The sequence below is a fragment of the Mus caroli genome, unplaced genomic scaffold, assembly GCF_978045245.1.
Source record: "Mus caroli unplaced genomic scaffold, Mus_caroli_1 scaffold_13, whole genome shotgun sequence".
In the NCBI taxonomy this organism is placed as follows: Eukaryota; Metazoa; Chordata; class Mammalia; order Rodentia; family Muridae; genus Mus; species Mus caroli.
The window spans coordinates 79,315,440-79,334,536 of record NW_028227268.1 but is presented as its reverse complement, the minus strand read 5'-3'; the positions used below and the strand labels follow the sequence as shown (position 1 = coordinate 79,334,536).

At 43.9% G+C, this 19,097-nt stretch overlaps 1 long non-coding RNA gene across 10 annotated transcripts in view; it reads left to right on the top strand.

Moving 5' to 3' along the window:
• LOC147001556 (uncharacterized) overlaps nt 1-19,097 on the top strand; it is a 139,132-nt gene that overhangs the window by 42,453 nt on the left and 77,582 nt on the right. For 7 of the 10 annotated variants that reach the window (XR_015044788.1, XR_015044785.1, XR_015044787.1 and 4 more), the window contains exon 1: nt 7,905-8,385. The exons of 2 other annotated variants lie outside the window; for them this stretch is intronic. This is a non-coding gene — a long non-coding RNA (uncharacterized LOC147001556). Of the gene's footprint in view, nt 1-7,904; nt 8,425-19,097 lie in introns of those variants that run through there. One more of the 10 variants, XR_015044782.1, reaches the window with a different exon arrangement.

Genomic DNA, 19,097 nt, shown 5'->3' with positions numbered 1-19,097 from the left:
CCAGTTTGTGTTTATCTGGAGATCTCATAGGTTGCTCAGTGTCCCAGGTAGGGCCTGAGCCTTAGGACATATGGAACTTACTTCTGCATTGGTGGGATAAGATCTTTCAGGTATGTGCTCTTCAGGACTCAGAGGCACAAAGGCTAGCTTAGTTCCCATGCTGACAATAATATAGGCTGGGAACCAGTATGCTATTGATGAGAAAACTGAGGGCCTGAGGGTCCGAAGAATTTTAATTCATTTCAGCAAGTGAGGCTATCCTTCTTGGGGATCTATAGGCCAGAAATGGTTACTAAAGGTGCTATAGCCACTGATCAGGTGTCTCTGTACCTAACTCTACTGGTATCCACTGATATTCTCTCCCTCTCTCTGTCTATCTCTGTGTCTCTGTGTCTCTCTCCCTCTCGCCCACATACACATACACATACACACACACACATATGACATGAAGCTAGAAGGGGACTAATTTGAAAGGGAGGGATCAGCAGGAATGGGAGGGAGACAAAGGTTCTGGATATTAATAGGAATAAAACTCATTATATACATATATTAAAACGTCATAAGGAAGTTCATATACATACCAATAAAGACATAAAACCAATTTATTCATAGTCAAGCTGAGGCTATACCTAGCATGGGATCTGTGGATCAGAAGAGCTGGATAACTTACTAGAGAAAATACAGAACCAAAGCAATGGGTTCCAAGAGGCAGAGCAAGGGGCAGATTCCTAGTGAAGTGCAGAGAAAAGGGATTGGAGAGCCAAGGAGACACAACCTTGGAGCCAGAGCCAGGTTTGGATATGAGCTGTGGGCCACCAACAAATCATTCTGTGTCCTCAGTATAACTTATAAATGAAGACAGTAATTGTATTTGCTTTCTGAGATTGTCCTGACTTACATGGAAGATGACATGTTTAAATTGGCATTTGGAATGTGGCAATCACTAGGTAAGGGAGGGGTGTACGGTGGTTGTTAGCAGCCCAAGCACCCTGTGCTTTTGCCTGGAGATGACCTCAGGAAAGCTGGCCACACGTTGGGAAAGAAGGTGATTGCCCCGATGGGGGGTGAAGGGTGCTAGGGATGAACCTGGGCCATGACAGATTCTTGGCAGTTCATGGGAGGAGAATGATGGGAGATCGAGCCCTGAGAGGCTATTGCAGCAGTTTCCTTTAAGGGTCTATGGACAAAACAAAATAAAATCTGGTACAACGTTTCCAGAATCCTCTCAAGTGCTGCCAAGCCAGAATGTGTTTTCTGAGTCCCACCGAGGCAGCTCCGTCTCCACTCCTTTCAGAGTAAGCATGGTGACCTTGTGGGGGTCAAGAATCCACCTTGAGCAATGGAGCAAGAGAGGACCAAGCTCATTTCCCCAGTGAGGCTCTTGGCTCCAGCTCCTGTCCTCCCCTCACAAAGTTGGGCCAAAGAGTGAAGAAACAGAACTGGAGAGAATGCAAGTTCAGGAGGTCAGCTCTGCTGAAGGTGAACATTAACCCTACAGCCCTCTGGGATTGAACAAGAGGGCAAAGGTGTTGGACCCCTCAATCTTCTTGTGAAGAAGCAGTATTTCCCAACTTTGACGGACAGTGATGCTTCTTGCTTACATAGCCTTGTGGGATGAGACTGAGATTTCTTGGCCTGGCATCTGAAGCCCTGGAGATGACCTTGCTCTACTTCGGCAGCTTGTTCTATGTTGGGTTTGACACATGAGACCACACCATAGCCATCCCCAGGGCTAGCAGTTTGTTTTCCATTGCAAGTGACTTATGCTACAGGAGAAGATGGATCAGTGGGGCACTGGGGACACAGAGGGTACCCAGTCCATGGCTGTTGATTTGAGTCATTCTATCTTTCCCCTCTTGTCTGAAAACAAGGTCACCAAGAATACAAACACAGCCAAACATGCCTGTAAAACTCTAGTTTAAAGAACAGGATGAGCAGAGATCAGGTTCTTATGTTGCCTGACTGTTCTGTGTCATGATTGCAGGAGGCTTGTTCTTCATCAGAAAGAGGAAGTTGAAGCCAACCTCTGTTCTTTGGTGGCAAATAGCCTGGCTTGAAACATCTAATACTCTCAGGAATCCTTGTCTCCCACCCAGTGTCACCAAGCCGAACACAATGCTGTTACAAAAGAGCCTGAGGATTAGATATTATGCAGACAAAACAACATTACCTAGGAAGTTATTCATCTCATTCTCTCTTAGGGACCACGTTATGTGGTCTCTGATTTTGTAGCTAGAACTATTCTGGATGTATGGATTTTGGGTTAAAAAGGAACCACATTAACTCCAGAGACCTCATGACTTGTAGGGCTTAAGCCCCTTTCAGCTACGTTTGATGATGTCTTTGTTACCCAGAGACATTTGGCAGCAGACAGTGCCTGAAGACAATTTTGATTGCCATGTTTCTAACTTTGATTGCTTGATATCCACTGGGCAGCAGACAAAAAATGCTTTTAAATGCTAAGTCTAGTTCAGGTTGGCCTGTTGTAATGCCTGTGGGGGAGTATCTTGATTTCTGTAATTTGGTGGGCAAACCCATCCTTTGTGGGTGGCCCCACTCCCTAGGCAGGAGTTATCCTTAAGAGGAGAAGTAGAACTGAACATCAGCCTGCATATATGCATTGCTCTCTGTCCTGACTGTGAATGTGATATGTTCATTTTCTTCAAGCTCCCTCCTACAATGGACTGTCACCAGGAACTGTAAGCTAAAATAAACTGTTTCTCCCTTTATTGCTTTACTTCAAGAATTGTATTACAGCTACAGGAAACAAAATTAAGACAACCTGCCTTGCAATATTGCCCATTGGTTTTCTTTTCTCTAAGATGACTATGACTCTGTTTTAACAAGAATTAGAGTCAGCAGTAGAGTTTTTTCCCCTGGTTACGGGGGCCACAGGTGAGCCAACCCTGATACTTGTTGACTGTGAAGTGAGTGGGCACAGTGCACAGGGGTGATGCCCTCTCTCCTCACCTCTCACCACTTGAGAGTGTTAGCCCTGAAAGCATGAAGCCAGAGAGCTATTCCTGCCCCTAACTAATGATAACGCTTGGAAGATCAGGACTTGACTGGTCAGCACGGTGGAGCTGGCTCTGGAGGCATGGGTGCAGGTGACCCCCCCTGAGGGGGGCGGGAAGGGGGATAAGGACATGAGAGAGCTGACCCTGCTTCCTGCCAATGGCAGGATAGCTAGAGCAATGCTGGAAAGGGCACTCTGAAGGTGTGGATGTGGGATCAGCTCAACTAACACGCAGGCTCAAGGGCTTTGAGTTGTCCCACCCCCAAAATCTACTTCATCTGTGAATGGTTGGGAGTGTGTGAAAGGGCCAATCCTTCTTATCCAAAGCTCTATGATCGGCATGACAAAGGGTAACCACAGGGTAGCTGGGAGGAGTCCCCATGAGAATCCAATATTGTTCCTGTTACAGAAGCCAGAGACCTTCAAGCAGACCAATGACTCATTGCAATGAACATCTGCAAGTGAAGATGTGTGGACAGAGGAGTTAACTTGCTAAATCAGTATTTCATTTCTGCTACCCCAGACCAAATTGGGGAGGGGCCCCTAGCACCATTTTCCTGAATTCTTACCTTGCTTTCTTTCCTCCAGCTCTTACATCTAATTCCTCCACTTCTGAGTCAGGGAAATTATCTTCTTCTCTATTCCTTGTCCATACAATCTAAAAGTCTTGCCTCTTTCACCCTGTCCAGTCATTGGCCATTGCAACTTTATTTTCCAATCAGAGCCAACTGGGGGCAGGCTTCCTTTAGCATCTGAACACAGATTCTCATGTGATTCTGGCAACTGAATTAAGACAAAGCACTAAAACCAATTCCCAACACTGTTTGAATTAATTTGTCATCTGGTAATAAAGAGAAAACAAATCTTGGTTGTTGTTGTTGTTTGTTGTTTGAGACAGGTCTTATGTAGTCCGGGCTGACCAGCCCTGAACTGGAAGTATAGCTAGCCATGTGGCTGACAGGTTAGATTAGCTGGAGATATCCTTGAATTCATGATACTTCTGTCTCCATTTTCCAAGTGATGGGCATGTAAGTGTGCCATTATACCTTGCTTAACGAAAGTCTCCTCACCCAGGTTTCTGGTGGCAAATTGCTCATTTGACAGTGGGGAGAACACTCAGTGCTAACTTCAATGGGGAGAGAAAAAGGAGAAGAAGCAGCAGTGGTATTTAATCCACAGTGCTCTGTCTTGCCCTGAGTGTGCAGTGGGACCTCTCTCTCTCTCTCTCTGTTGGCTCCATTTCCTGTAAGAGCTATGATAACAATTTAGATCACTCTCTCTTTTGTAGCCAAAGATGACAGAGACTGGCTGTGGATGGAGAGGTTTCCTTTCATTTGCTAGAGATTATGAGTATCTAGTGATAAAGTAGATATAAACATGACTGTGTGAGATGACAACCCATCACCAAGGTCAAACCTGTTTCACCACCTGGATCTTTGGGATCCCTGAGTGAAATCTTGTGAGGGTACCCATTAGTCCTTGCAATCGATGGGCTAAGCACTGAATTACATCCCTGTTCTTCATCTTCAGTTAATACAGTGAAGTCTTAACTCCCAGACTGACTGAATTTGGAGATGGGGTTTTAGGAGGCCATCAAGGGTTGAACTAAGAAGGATGGAGCTCTAATCTGATAGGATAGGTGACATTTAAGGAGTGAGAGAGGCGTTCTCTGCCCTCATTAGTAGGAAAGGCCATGTAAGGGCTCAGTAAGAAGGAGCCTTATATAAGTCAGAAAGGGAGGCTTTTCCAGCAGCTGAACCTACCAACAATCTTGGACATCTTGCTTCCAGAACCAAGGTATGTATGTTTCTGTTGTTTAAGACACACAGTCCATAGTATTGTATTATGAACACTGGGGCAGAGTAATACATCTCCCTATTTGTATTTGAACCTGTTTAGTCCATTGCTTATACAATAATGAAAGAATCTTTGAAAATTACAGATTAGCTTGTGTCCATTGGCTTCTCATGCTCAGTTATACTGCATTTAACTGACACAACGACGACACATGATGTGACTCCTGCTTGTGTTCCTAGACTTATCTCCACGCGCCTCTCTCATTCTCAGTCCTGTAAACACATCATGTACTTTTATTATTTCTTCCCCAGGACCTTTTTACTTCTGCTCCCAATCATGGCATGATTGTCTCCAGGCTATGACTCAGATCTATTAGATCTTTCTCATGAAGGTTCTTCCTGACCGTATTTTAGTCACTCCTGTCTTAGGGTTTCTACTGTTGTGCTAGAACACCATGACCAAATGTAACTTGGGGAAGAAAGGGGGGGTTATTTAATTTTATAGTTTGTAGACCATTATCCAGGGAACTCAGGGAAAGAACTCAAGGCAGGAACTGATGCTAGAGCCATGAAGGCTTGATCCCCATGACTTTCTATACTTATTTTTTATAGCACTTAAGACCATCACCCCAGGAGTGGTTCCACCAACATTGAGCTGGTTCCTTCCACATCAACCATCAATCCAGAAAATAAACCATAGATTTGCCAGTTTGGTGGGTGCATTTTCTCAACTGAAGTTCCTCTTTCCCAAATGGCATGTGTCAGGTTGACATAAAACTAGCCAGCACACTGTCTATGCACAACAGCTTTGTTTAATATTTTTCAGGTTTTTTAGCAGATGAAAATATTGTGTATATTCATCTATGTCAACCACTAGCAAGTGAGCAGGGCTCTTGCCTGTCTCATTACCTCTCGTATCTCAGGGACTAGAGCAATGGCTGGTGGTAAGAAGTTGTGGTACCTGGTGAGTGGATGAAGAGCTGGAGATGGAGTTACTTCCTACTTACCCATGTTTGTTGAATTCCCACTCATTCATCTCTATGAGCCTAAACCCCACCCTTTCGTTAGGAGCTTTAAAATTTGTGTTTATCCACTTAGACTTGAGCTTTGTACAAGGAGATAAGAATGGATCAATTCAAATTCTTCTACATGATAACCACCAGTTGACCTAGCACCATTTGTTGAAGATGCTGTCTTCTTTCCACTGGATGGTTTTAGCTCCTTTGTCAAAGATCAAGTGACCATAGGTGTGTGGGTTCATTTCTGGATCTTCAATTCTATTCCATTGATCTACCTATCTGTCGCTGTACCAGTACCATGCAGGTTGTTGTTGTTGTTGTTGTTTTATCACAATTGCTCTGTAGTAAAGCTTTAGGTCAGGCATGGTGATTCCACCAGAGGTTCTTTTATCCTTGAGAAGAGTTTTTGCTATCCTAGGTATTTTGTTATTCCAGATAAATTTGCAAATTACCCTTTCTAACTCTGTGAAGAATTGAGTTGGAATTTTGATAGGGATTGCATTGAATCCGTAGATTGCTCTTGGGAAGATAGCCATTTTTACTATATTAATCCTGCCAATCCATGAGCCTGGGAGATCTTTCCATCTTCTGAGATCTTCTTCGATTTCTTTCTTCAGAGACTTGAAGTTCATGTCTTGGAGTTGGTTCTCTCCTTCCACCATCTGGGTCCTGGGAATTGAACTCAATTAAAGTCACCAAGCCTTGCTGGTAAGGGTCTTGACCTGCTGAACCACCTGGAAGTCTCCTGTTTCATATCGTTTTATTTCTTTTAGCACTTTATAACTAATAGATCATGGTCTTACTAAGGCCTACTTTGGGATCCTTGGCCTTGGTGAAACTCCATTCCACACTGCAATCTCTTTGAGGACCAAGCTGTACTCCTGATGTCTGTCTATTGTTTGTGATCTGTTGCATGGATCTATTTTGATTGCCTGTACAGCAGAGCCATAGAGCCTTCTTCTCCCTCAGCATCTTCAGGAGAGTAAAATGATACAGTCTTTAGCAGAGTAGATTTCGCACCAACTGAATTCTCAAGTAGAGGAGTGGTTGTTAAGGCAGGAGATAGTTGAGTTTGACTATTGTTGAACACCTCTAAGTGTTTATTCTCAGTAGAACCGAAGGGGTTATGAGACTCTCCTATGGTAGAATAATTTCACCTAAGAATAGTAAGTATTGAATTCCAGAAAGCTCAAGCTGGAAGGGAGTTCACCCACCTGACTCTGCTCAGTAAGAAAATAGTCTGCCGCTGTAACAACAACACCCAGCAGGAAGAAACACAGGAGGCCCACATGGGGCTGCTGACCCAAGTCAATGCTGCTTCTGTCAGTCTTAGTCCCTTGGTCCCAGTAACTCTTCTCATGCTGTCCCATGACATGTTTTCATCTGCAAATTGCAGTTCACAACTACTGTGCTCCCTGACTATGCAAGTAGAATGTGATTCTATGGCTTGATTTCACACACACCACAAGGGCACAAACTCCCCTCCACTAGCTCCTTCCTTCTCAGAGTTTGATCTGTCATTGACACCTGGACACGCACCATAGGGACAAATTGCTCTGTGCTTGAATGTAATTGGATTTTGGAACCAAATGGGGGACCTGGAATTCCTAAGGATGAGCAGGAAAGGGAAGAAAAAGTGCATTGTCACAGGTAGGAGGCACAGGCCATGCACCCGGGGTCTAAAAGAGCAGCCACTGCTCTCTACCTTAGCCTGTCTAGACCATACCTGTTTTTCCATGGAAGCCAGGATATGCTTTTAAAAATAAACAACTCTTTTGAATATTAAACACAGGCAAAAATTGAAAGTACTCTCTGGTCAAAAATCAAACCTCAACCAAAACCCTTGCTATTTTATATAGAGATATGAAGCTACCTACATAATTTTCCTAGTGATTTGAGATGAGCCCTTTCTCAGGTATCTGCATGCAGATGGAGATGTGGGGGACATATGGGAACCAAAGGTAGCATGAGGTAACTGAGTTGGGGTGCTCACTGTCATGGTTGAGCCTAACCTAGCATAACAAAGAAGGGGATTTGGCACCAGTCAAGTCTTTCCAAGGTACTTCCCTGGACTGTGACCCTTGCCTAGAGTCTGGGAGTAGGCAGGGAGTGAAGAACGCCATCAAATCTGCAAATGAAGGTTGGGAGAAGAACCCAGAAGGTATAGGTAGTGACAGGAAGACCACTGAAGAACAGATCAAGGTGGTGTGATTCTGTTCTGACTTCCCTGCCTGGGAGGGAGTGGAACACAGAGTGTCCTGTTCTTATAGCCACACTGTTTGCTTCCAGGTTACACCCTCTGGAAGTCATTACTCAGTCCTGCCCCACTGACCTCAGGGGAAAGTGTGAGAAGACAGGAACAGCCTGTTTTTAATTCTTAAATGAAGCCCAGTTAATAGTTGAACCAGTGTCCAGCTTTGGGGCTTAAAGTCCCTTGACTGTCTCAGAGCCCCAAAGCAATAGAGGACTATTTGAGGTATACAAGACACAGGTATCAGCCAGCTCAGAGGACTCAGGTGTGCAGGATGGGCCTCTACTGCCTAGGAGCCTACTGGTGAGGAGGGCAGACTTACTTTCCTTGGGGAACTGCTGGGTGAGTCTAATGAGACTGGGGCTGGGCCTTAGGCACGCAGCCTCTCTGCCCTGGTGCAGAGCATAGCAGGAACCTGGAGGGGCAAGCCTTGGAGTGGCTCTCCCTGCTGGCTCTTTGGCTCGCCAGCCAAACTCCTGTGGTTTCAGCCCAGCCTTGGGGACAGCTGGGTTTGTTTTGGTGTTCAAACCTGGAGGGGGTAGGGCATGGTTTTAATCCTGACAAAATAAATTCTTTTCAGGAGACGAGAGAGAGAGAGAGAGAGAGAGAGAGAGAGAGAGAGAGAGAGAGAGAGAGAGAGAGAGAGAGAGAACTTCCAGTGGAGCCCTTGAAGGCTCCTAACCATGCCCACTCCCTCCCAGTGCCAGAAAATGAATGGCTGATATGAGTCAGCAGTTAGCAGGCTGCCCTGTGAAATAAAAACAAAAATGAAGAGGTGGGAGTGGACCCCTGTGACCCAAGACGTGGCCTCAGCAGAGAGTCTCTGGGACCTCCTCCTTCTCCTAGATCCTTGCTGTAGGTCTCTTGCTGTTTCCAGTGCCTGCTGCTAATGGCTGGGTCTCCCAGTTCTGTGGAGTTGCTTCTGGAGGTGGAGGTAGGGCTTTTGGGTAAAGGCAGAAACATGGTAGCTGAGTGCAAACCTTGGATGCTGTCACTTCAAAATTGAAATGATAGAGTCTTCTCTACCCAGATTATGCAATTAGACCTAAAGGAAATACATTGTCCTAATATAAGATATATGTACCAGAGGGGGTGCTGTCCCTAAAGCTGTTGCCTGTCTGTGCAATCTGTTCTCCTAACTAGGCTGCCATGTCTGGTCTCAGTGGGAGAGGAGGCACCTAACCCTGAAGAGACTTGATATGCCAGGGTGGAGAGATCCATCCTCTCAGAGGAGAAGGGGATGGGAAATGGGGAATTGGGGGAGGGACTGTGTAAGGGAGGATCTGGAGGGGGGCCAGTAATTGAGATGTAAAATGAATAAATGAATACATTTTTAAAAAGATATATGTATAGGTATATTTGCATATACTTTATATGTCTGTACTTTATGTATATATACATATAATGTGTATATTTAATATATGTATATTTGGTCTTCCAAAGTTGTCCCCTGTGGTTGCTTGACCTTACACATCTCCTCAGTGTCAACTTTCCATTTACCCCCCCAACCCTCATCTAAAGGTAATCTTCCCGGGAGTTTTGTCTCCTCAATCTGTTGCTTTCTTGCAAGACACTTATGGAAGTCTAGAAATACCTCCCGCCTCACCTCCTTACTTGTTTGCCACTCAGCAGCCTAAGTTGAAAGATGACCCTGGTGAGGACAGAACCCTTGACGTCTTGTTCTTCACTGCTTTGCTTCCAGCTCAGTGACAGGCACCAGGGAGGAGCTTAGCAAATGTTGATGGAGCATGGGAGGAGCGGCTGAAGGGACAGTCTAGGAAGAAATGACTGAGAATTGAAGCAGAGGTTGGGTGAGAAATAGGCAGAAGACCTACCCATCCCCTGCATCAGAAATATTGGTAAACTTATTCTAGTGTTGGTGCCAAACTCTGTAATGATTCAATCATTACAGGGAGTTATAAATCCTCCTGTAAAGTCTCACCTCTCCTCTAGGGGGCGTCTCGGCTCCTTAGGTCCCAGTCAGGTTAAGGCCCCATTCCTTTTTATTTGTGGCTTTTTAGGTCAGCACGTTCAGTGCGTGGAATCATTTAGAAAGGGAGGAGAGGGCAACCAGCCTGACAGCCTGATCTGGAGGAGAGTCTTAATCTCCCTCTCAGACCCCATTGGCTAGAACTCCAGCCTGTCTGACCACAAGAGTTTAGTATGGGTCTTGGCCCAGGAGGAAGAAGAGCAAGCTTGATTTACAGATAATAGGCTCTATAGCTGCCTGGGCAGCAGGAGATGGGGCTATGTGGCTTCTGGGAACCTCTCTTATTCCTGGCTTCTCTAGGCTTTGCCTTTCTCACCACCCCCACCACCCCATTTTTGGTAGTAACGCAGCACTTAAGGAAAAGTGTTCCTGTCACCTCTCTTTCTTTTCCAACTTTGTAATTCTAGTTCTTTTGGCTCGTTTCCCTTGTGTGTTTCTGGTGTGTCATTATGGACAGTTGTGAGCATTTGCTTAGCAACCACAAAATTGTCCAAGGCAGACAGACCTGTCGAAGAATCCTGGCTCCATCAGCCCCTAGGTATGTGCACTTGGGCAAGTTACCTAACCTTTCTGGCCTTCTGTTTTCTCCTTGGAAATGCAGACAATCACAATAATTATCCCTACTTTGTAACATTGTGGGGCTTAAGAGATCAGAGAGGGGCGCCATTTACGGTGCATTTATTCCGGGTCACTGTCCTAAGTACTTTATTTTCATTCTCTTTTAAAAGTTTTGCCTCAACCCAATGGAGAAGATCTATTCTTAGCCCTGGTTTTATGGAGGAGAAAGCCGAGAATCACAGGGAGATTAAAAGGCTGGCCTGAAGTCATGTAGCTAATGGGTTAGGAACCAGGGCTTGAACGAAACAGTCCAACTTCAGAATGTACAAGGTATGGAAGAGACAACAGAAGCAGTTATAAGTTGAAAGAGACAACTTTTTTTTTTGGTTGCTTTCTTTAGAGGCTGATCCAATCCTTGGCTTCATTCTAACAGCAGTAATCATTTGTAAAACATTTCATAGCCCACAAACTGTCTTTATGGCTCTTAGCCCAAGGACTCCTCACAGTAACCATAAGAAACCCTCACTTCTTCTGTCCCCATATAGGGGATAAATGAACCACACAAGGCACAAGGTGCTGGCCAAGGTCACACTGCCAGAAACTGGCAGAGCTGGCTCTTACAATCTGACTTTCGATAAGGGCAGCACTCTGGCTAAGTTTCATTTTTGCTAAGTGCTTAGAATGGGGCTGGGCACAGAGTAAACAAGATATAAGTATTTTCTAAGAAACTAAAATCAACAAATATCACACCCTACTGCTCTCTTCAACAAGCATTTCTCCAGCACCTGCAACATCTGGGAGTGAAAGTCAGTGCCACCAGACTACTGAGACCCCTCTTGCTCTTTCCTGTCTTCGTTGTTCTAGGTTGCCTCTGGGTTGGGCTGGTGTGTATCTTCTCTCCTGACTCTGCCTGACTCTTTTTGGCTGCTTGCTATGATCTGGGCTCCTCCCACAATCAAACAGTGTTTGGCTGTTCCTGTTCTTGTTTCTCAGGCCCCTGCCTTCCACAGTCCGGTGGAATCGTCTAGGACAGTGTTAACTGGCAGTGATCTGATGTGTGATGGTGCACTACCAGTGTGTTCATCTTCTAACAAACATCAACTAATCCAAAGGATGCTCTTGGGCATCCATCCTCAAGCCCATGAGGGAGACCCTTGATGGGAGAGCATGTTTCTGACAGGATTTTAGGAAGGAAGGAAGGAAGGAAGGAAGGAAGGAAGGAAGGAAGGAAGAAAGGAAGGAAGAAAAGAAGGAAGAAAAGAAGGAAGGAAGAATGGAAGGAAGGAAGAATGGAAGGAAGGAAGGAAAGAAGGAAAGAAGGAAGAAAGGAAGAAAGAAAGGAAGGAAGAAAGGAAGGCAGGCTGAGTGTATGCAGGGTTTCACATGGAATCTTTTCCACTTGGACGTGATCCATGACACTTCTCTTTTATTCCTTTCTTGCTCATAAAACTCTTCCTTAAGTTGTTTGAGAAGATTCCTGACATTTCTTGTCAAATTGGTCTCCAAATTATTTCTGACTTGGGCTTTTAGTGGAACAGGTCCAGAAACTCCCAAGCAATGGGAGCATCAAATTGGGAAACACACACACACACACACACACACACACACACACACACACACACACTTCTCCAGTAAGGGTGACTGAGTCTCTACTATGTGTCATACAGCATTTCAGGCATCAAGGTGGCAGGAACAAACAGGCCAGTCATGGCATCCTATCTTCATTCTCATAGGCAAGGCAACCATAATACTATAAGCCAGGAGGCATAAGAACCCTCCTATTTTATTCTGCTGGTTCTAGAGGTTGAGATTTTCAGGATCAAAATGGTGGCATATTTGGTATCCTACATGGGTCCTCTCAGATGGTGTCTTCTTGCTATGTTCTCGTGTGCTGTAGGGGAAAACAAGCTCTTCTAGTTTGAGAACATCATTTTCATTTATATTTTTTGAAACAAGGTCTCATTATGTAACCCAGGCCATCTTCTGAAGCATGATCCTCCTGTCTCCGTCTCCCAAGTTGCTGGGATTACAAGTGTGCATCAGCATGCTCAGCAAATTTCTTTAAGAGCACTGCTATAGAATGTTGTCCCATGAGTATTAACAGGCATTGCCATTTTAATCGAGCCCCTCTGACTGCCTGCCTCAGATATCCTCAAGAGCAGTCCTGTTAACATTTTCTCAGAGGAAGAGGAAGTGGGGAGGACCATCAGAGTCCCACCTGAAATCTCAGTCACACCCTGTACACCCCTGCCAGCTTTGTGTACTTCTGCCTTAGTTGATTGTGGCTTTGTTGTCTCTGGAGATGCTGGAGTCTTCTGAGGGAGGCAGCTAGCTGAAGAGGAGACTAGGAAGCTCTGCGGAAGTTATCATCTGTATCAGGGTGAGACCCTATCAGCAGTGCAGATGCTCTGGGGTCACCACACTCTGGTAAGCAACCCCTTGACCTGATAAACTCGTAGACTTAAGAAGATGGATGCTGGTGGGCTCACACGATGGTCTGTCATTAGTGGGTATGCACTTGTGTATGTGCACACGCACACAAGTTAACAAAACAGTCACTGATGCCTCTCATGAGGAAACTAAATGGAATCTTTTCCCAAATGGCCATATCTCATAATGCTATCATTTTGGGACACACAAAGGATTCAGACCACAGCATTGCAATCTGCTACCCCCCTCCCACATGCCCTTCTCAAATGTAAATTTTATCCACTCTATCCCAGTAACCCTGGAGTCTTAACCGTTCCATCATCAATTTTAAAGTCTCATCTAAATATCATCTAAGTCAGATATGAAGGTATGATTCATCCCGAGGAAAATTGCTCTCCAGCTGTGAGCTTATGAAAGTGAATGTTATGTGCTTCCAAAACCTAATGGTGGGGCAGGCATAGTGTATTCTCACTGCAAAAGACAGAAAGAAAAAAAAAAGCAAGCAGTAACAGGTCCCAAGTAATCCTTAAACCTTAATGCCTCGGGACAATCTTAAGTCTAACATCTGCCTCCAGACTCAGTGGGGGAGGCTTGCTTCTGCAGGTTTGCTGAGCAGTGGTTGTCCCTTCACCCCTTGGTAATCATAACCTTTGGAAGGTCTTGTCCTCACTGAAGTTCTAACACAGGCTGGAGTCTCAAGCTGGCTGCTAGGATCTCAGGGACGTTTCCAGACCATCAGTTTCACTGGGTGATATCCTAGTGAGAGTTTCCTATACTAGGCTTGTCTCTGTGGTTGAAGCTTACTAGAGTTCTCTGAACATCCCTTGAACTGCAAATAGAGGCAGCTACATGCTCATAGGTTGTGAAGCACCAAAGACAGAATCCCATGGATAACAAATATATTGCCTGTACCCTGGTCGGGGTGATGCGTGGCACTTAAGCCATTCACACAGCCTCTAGGTCTGCTGTAGCCAATCCTAGGGCAGCTGCTGTCCCAGGGCACAGCAACCTGCCAGGAAGCTTTCCTCTGGCACACTTGGCTTATGATCTTCTGTGTACCGCTGGAATGTCTGGTCCATTGTGTTGAGAAAACATACCCACCTTCCATGCTAACATTATCACTAGGCCATGTGGTATTTTCCAATATGTATAGGTCAGGAATCCACATTTCAAAAAGCACTGCTTCCCTATCGATAAACAATTCTGTCTAGGTTGATTCTATCTTCTCTCATTTTACTGAGGTTCCCAAAGAGACAAAGTGAACACTTTGCTTAGAAATAACTCCAGACAAATACCCGTTTTCATTACTTAAGCTTCCGCCCTCCCTCCATAAAACACTGGCACATGAACACAATTCAGACAAGTTTTCCTGCTTTAGCAAGGGTTGCCTTTCATCTGAGCAACAACACATTCCTCCTTTCTGTTTGAGACCTTATCCAAACGACAGTTGTAGTGCAGCAATTTCCTTTAAAATGAAATACGGATTGCTCCTTAACACTCAAGAAGCAAACAACTCACACATCTCAGGAAATCCCTGTAAGCAGATCCAGTAAGGGTTGCTAAGGACAGATCTTTCTCAATTTATGGAGAAACTGAAAGTTAATCAGAATGTTCCAGGTTTCGGGTTTTTTTTTTTTTTTTTTTTTTTTTGAGTTGTCACACATACTGGGATAGGGTTTTGGTAATTCAGAATTGCCTTTGAGTCACCCATAAGTGACCCCAATAAGCCTTCTGATTCACCTAATTGGACATTGGTGATATTATTATTTTGCTTGTTTGGTTTGGTTTGGTTGTTTTTCCTCATCTGAGGTGAGTAGATTATTTGTACTTGTCTCCTCAGGAACACAACACCCTTCTATCAATTCTGCTCACAATCACTTTGGGATCCCCAAGCATTGAGGCTTTCTTTGACTACTTCCTGTTTCTTTTCTGTGCCCTGGCTAAAATCCTCCTTTAATGTCCATTCCCAGCAGTGTAGGTTTTGTGTAGCATGAACTTCAAAACTCATCTACCCATGATACATTCCTCGTTCCTGAAGCTGAAGTACTTGTTCGGCAGCATCTCCATTTCTTGCTACTTATTTTTGTTCTGTCTCTTCAGGCTATTATAGTAAAAGTCCTGCAAGCTTGTGGCTCATAGGTGACACACATTTAGTTTTCACAGTTCTGAAGGCTAAGGGTGCTGCTCATGATCATGATGTCTGTAGACTGAGTGCCTGCTGAAGGCTTGATCCTCCCATAGTTGTGTCCTCACGTGGTAGAAAAGACAAATGTACTCCACTGAACTTGTTTTGTCATGACAACATCATTCTTCAAATGATCCTAGCTCCACATCCCATCACTGTGGGAGTTAGCTTTCAGCACGTGACCTGGAGGAGGAGAAGGTAGCACATGCTGCAAGCCAGGCTGTCTGTAAAATTTGATCATACCTTTCAAGCTAAAAGAGGAAGCCACTCCAAATGACATCCGGCTTATTTGCTTTTAATATCTGCAATAACATGACATATAGCAACCAAAACAAAAGAAAACTAATTGTGGGGGCTGGAGAGATGGCTAGATACTTGAGAGTATTTGCTGTGTAATCACGAGAACTAGAGCTCAGAGCCTAGCACTCAGAGCAAGCTGGGTGTCGTTCATTCAGGCATGCATACCCTCAGACAGATATATATGTACATATAGTCTCTCTCTTATACACACACACACACACACACACACACACACACACACACACCTTAGAAAAAGAGCAATCGTTTTGCTACCCTAAAGAACTAAAGAACAACTAAAAAACAACCAAGAGAAATCACAAAAAAGTAAGTTATAGCAAAGACTTTTAAACATATTCTGTGATAGTTAATCCTCATTGTTGAGTCAATTGGATTTCAAATTGTATGCAGACACATCTGTGGGGGTTTGTGACATTTCCAGAGAGGTTTAACTAAGGAAGGAAGATCCATCCTGCATGTGGACAATACTATCCCCTGAACTAAATAAAAATGGATAAAGGAGACCATGAGAAGAGCACCTTTTCTCTTTGTTTCCTGACTACAGATTCAGCGCGTCCAACCACCTCACATTCTTGCTGCTGTGTCTTCTCCACTCTGATGGACTGTATTCACAAACTGTTAGCCAAAAGAAACTCTTTCTTCTTTAAGTTGCTTTCATTGGCTACTTTTGCCATACAATGAGACAAGTAGAATAACTAATACATATTCTCATTCTTCTATGTTACCAGGACCCTGATTTAAAGACCATGTGGTTACAGAGAATAGGACTGTATTTCCTATCCTGCTACAGATCTGGGAGGGTCGTGTAATTGGATTCTGTGAGCACAAATATGTATGTAAGTGGCAGGACACGCCCTTCCCCCATTCGTTTGTTCTTCTTACTTGGAGAACATGATGTTGGGCCAACTGTGGGAAGCCACATGTGCTGTTGCAAAGTGGCACAGGCTTCTGCTGGCCACCACGCATACATAGGCAGAAAAGTTTTTTGCCAAGATGAGGTTTTGAGAATTGACCAAAATTGACCAATCAGAAGAGACAGAAGTTGACCAATCAGAAGAGAGAGAAAGTAACCAATCAGATAAGAGAGAAAGTAACCAATCAGAAGAGAGAGAAAGTAACCAATCAGAAGAGAGAGAAAGTAACCAATCAGATAAGAGAGAAAGTAACCAATCAGATGTAAGAATGCAAATGAGGTTGTAAGTATCAACCAAACACAACACAATCCGGGTGTGAGACACGCCTCTCCTAGGCCTATATAAAGCAGCACCAGGGCTGGGCTAAGGGTCTTTTCGCCTCTGCAATCAAGCTCTCCCAATAAACGCGTGCAGAAGGATCCTGTTGCAGCGTCGTTCTTGCTGGTCGAGTCGAACGCGCGCAAGAGCCAACAAAGATAAGTGCAACACCAGGAAACAAGATGGAAGGAAAGAGAGACAATATTTCTTCCTGGTATAAACTACTAATATTTTGTGTCTTCATTATATTACCCAGCTCATTTCATCAGTCAGTGAGAAAGCAGATTCGAAGCTTTTTGTTATGGTTATTACTTGTTTATGCCCTTTACCAGTCTTTCCCTCATGTATTTTGATAAGTTTTCATTAGGAATTTACATATTTATAAATACTCCATCTTTCTGATGTGTTGACCCTCAATTAGTTTGCAATACTTCTATCTTTGATATGACTTCTTTGCCTTCACATATATTTAATTTCAGTTTTTACCAGGCTGATGATTCTTTTCTGTGTGGTACATCTATACACTTCACGGATACCCATGGGACATCTGTTTCCTTCCTGCCTACATGTACATCTATGCTTAAAACACTTCTGTGCAGAAAGGTTTTCATTATGTCTCGCTTTTATATCTAATATCTCACTCTTCTTGATTATGTGAAGTGCTTCATCCATTATCTCTTTTATAAAACACTTTACATTTTATTAAAATTTTAGAGTTACAGGAAATTTCAAATGTTCTCTGAAGGGTTTCCCACTTACTCTATATTTAGGTTCCGCTAATAACAACAAACAGTTATGAGTTTTTGTCTTTTAATGACTGTTGACGTGACTGCACTTAGACATATCACCATTTCTGTATTTGATTGTTTTCCCATTTTGTAATTATCCTTTTTTTCTTTCAAATTTTCTGAATGTCCTTTGGAAATCCTTTTAATTTTCCTATTGACTTTTCAGCCATACCTCTTCAGCCACTCTCAGTTACCATCAATGGTTACTCTAAGGATTACAGTGTAAGAACTTTTTTGCCTTGAATACTATAATTTGAATGAATATTTTGCCACCTCGCATAAATATCTGAAACTCTTGCAATGACACAGTTCCAGTTGTCCCAGGCTTCCTTCTCTGTATCCTGTACGCTATAGTTACTATGTGTGCTCTAACTATTTACATTATAGGCCCATCAAGGTAACTTAAACCTGGTAGAGATTTGATAATATTTCATAGTTCTTTGACTCGATGTTTGCTTTTTAACCTTTTCATTCTTTAGATTATGTATGTTTTATGGCTCTCTCTTTGATCCTCTGCGCTTTCCTCTTACTTTAATTCTATTATTAAGCTTATTTAACATGTTTCAGAGACAAATTCAGGTGCATTCTTTAATTTCTTCAGCGTATGGCAGACCAGAAGCAGAGAATGAGTCAGGAGCCAATAACAGATACCAGGGACCCATACACACAGTGATCACCTTCTAGGTCCAACTCCGCAAAGTTTCCAAAACCTCCAAAACCAGCATCAGCCCCGAGAATCAGGCATTCAGATGAGCCTGGAGGGGACATTTCATATTGAAGCCACAATAGTCCCTGAGTGTTTTGTGTTTGTTTTTTAAAGCATACAAATATCATGTCGAGTGTCAAAGCATAATCTTGACTGTGATGACTGGCATCTCAGATCCCCTTTCAAGGTTAGCTACAAGATGCTTCTGATCAGTCTTGTAGACCCACAGTAGAACAGTCAACTAAAGACACTGGAAGAGTTCTCTCTCTCTCTCTCTCTCTCTCTCTCTCTCTCTCTCTCTCTCTCTCTGTGTGCACACACGCACCTGTGTACATCACAGTAATTGTGTGCATACCCCAGTGCATGTGTGGAAGTCAGAGGACAACTTTCAGAAGTTGTTTCTCTCCTTTCCTCTTGGTTGAGGCAAGGAGTCTCTTGTTTCTACCTCACCTGACACATGGCAGGCTAACTGAACCCTGAGCTTCTGGATTATCTACCTCTATCTCCCATCTTTCTGTACAAAGTACTAGGATGAGAGATTGTGAGACACATGGACAGTGCCACAAAAGGACCTAGCACAGAACCAGTGAGGTAAAACATGTTCAAACCCTAGCAATCTCACAAGACCAGTAGGAGTAGCGCTAGCTCTCTCCCTGTTTCTGTGCTTGGAGCAAGTTACCAGGTGACCCTCAACTAAGTCATCCAAGGCAGACAGTACCTGGAACACCTCTTCAAGCTAATGAGGCATCTCAGTGGCCTTAGCCTTCAGCCAGTGACCTTTACCATCCCTGAATATTCCCACACTCTT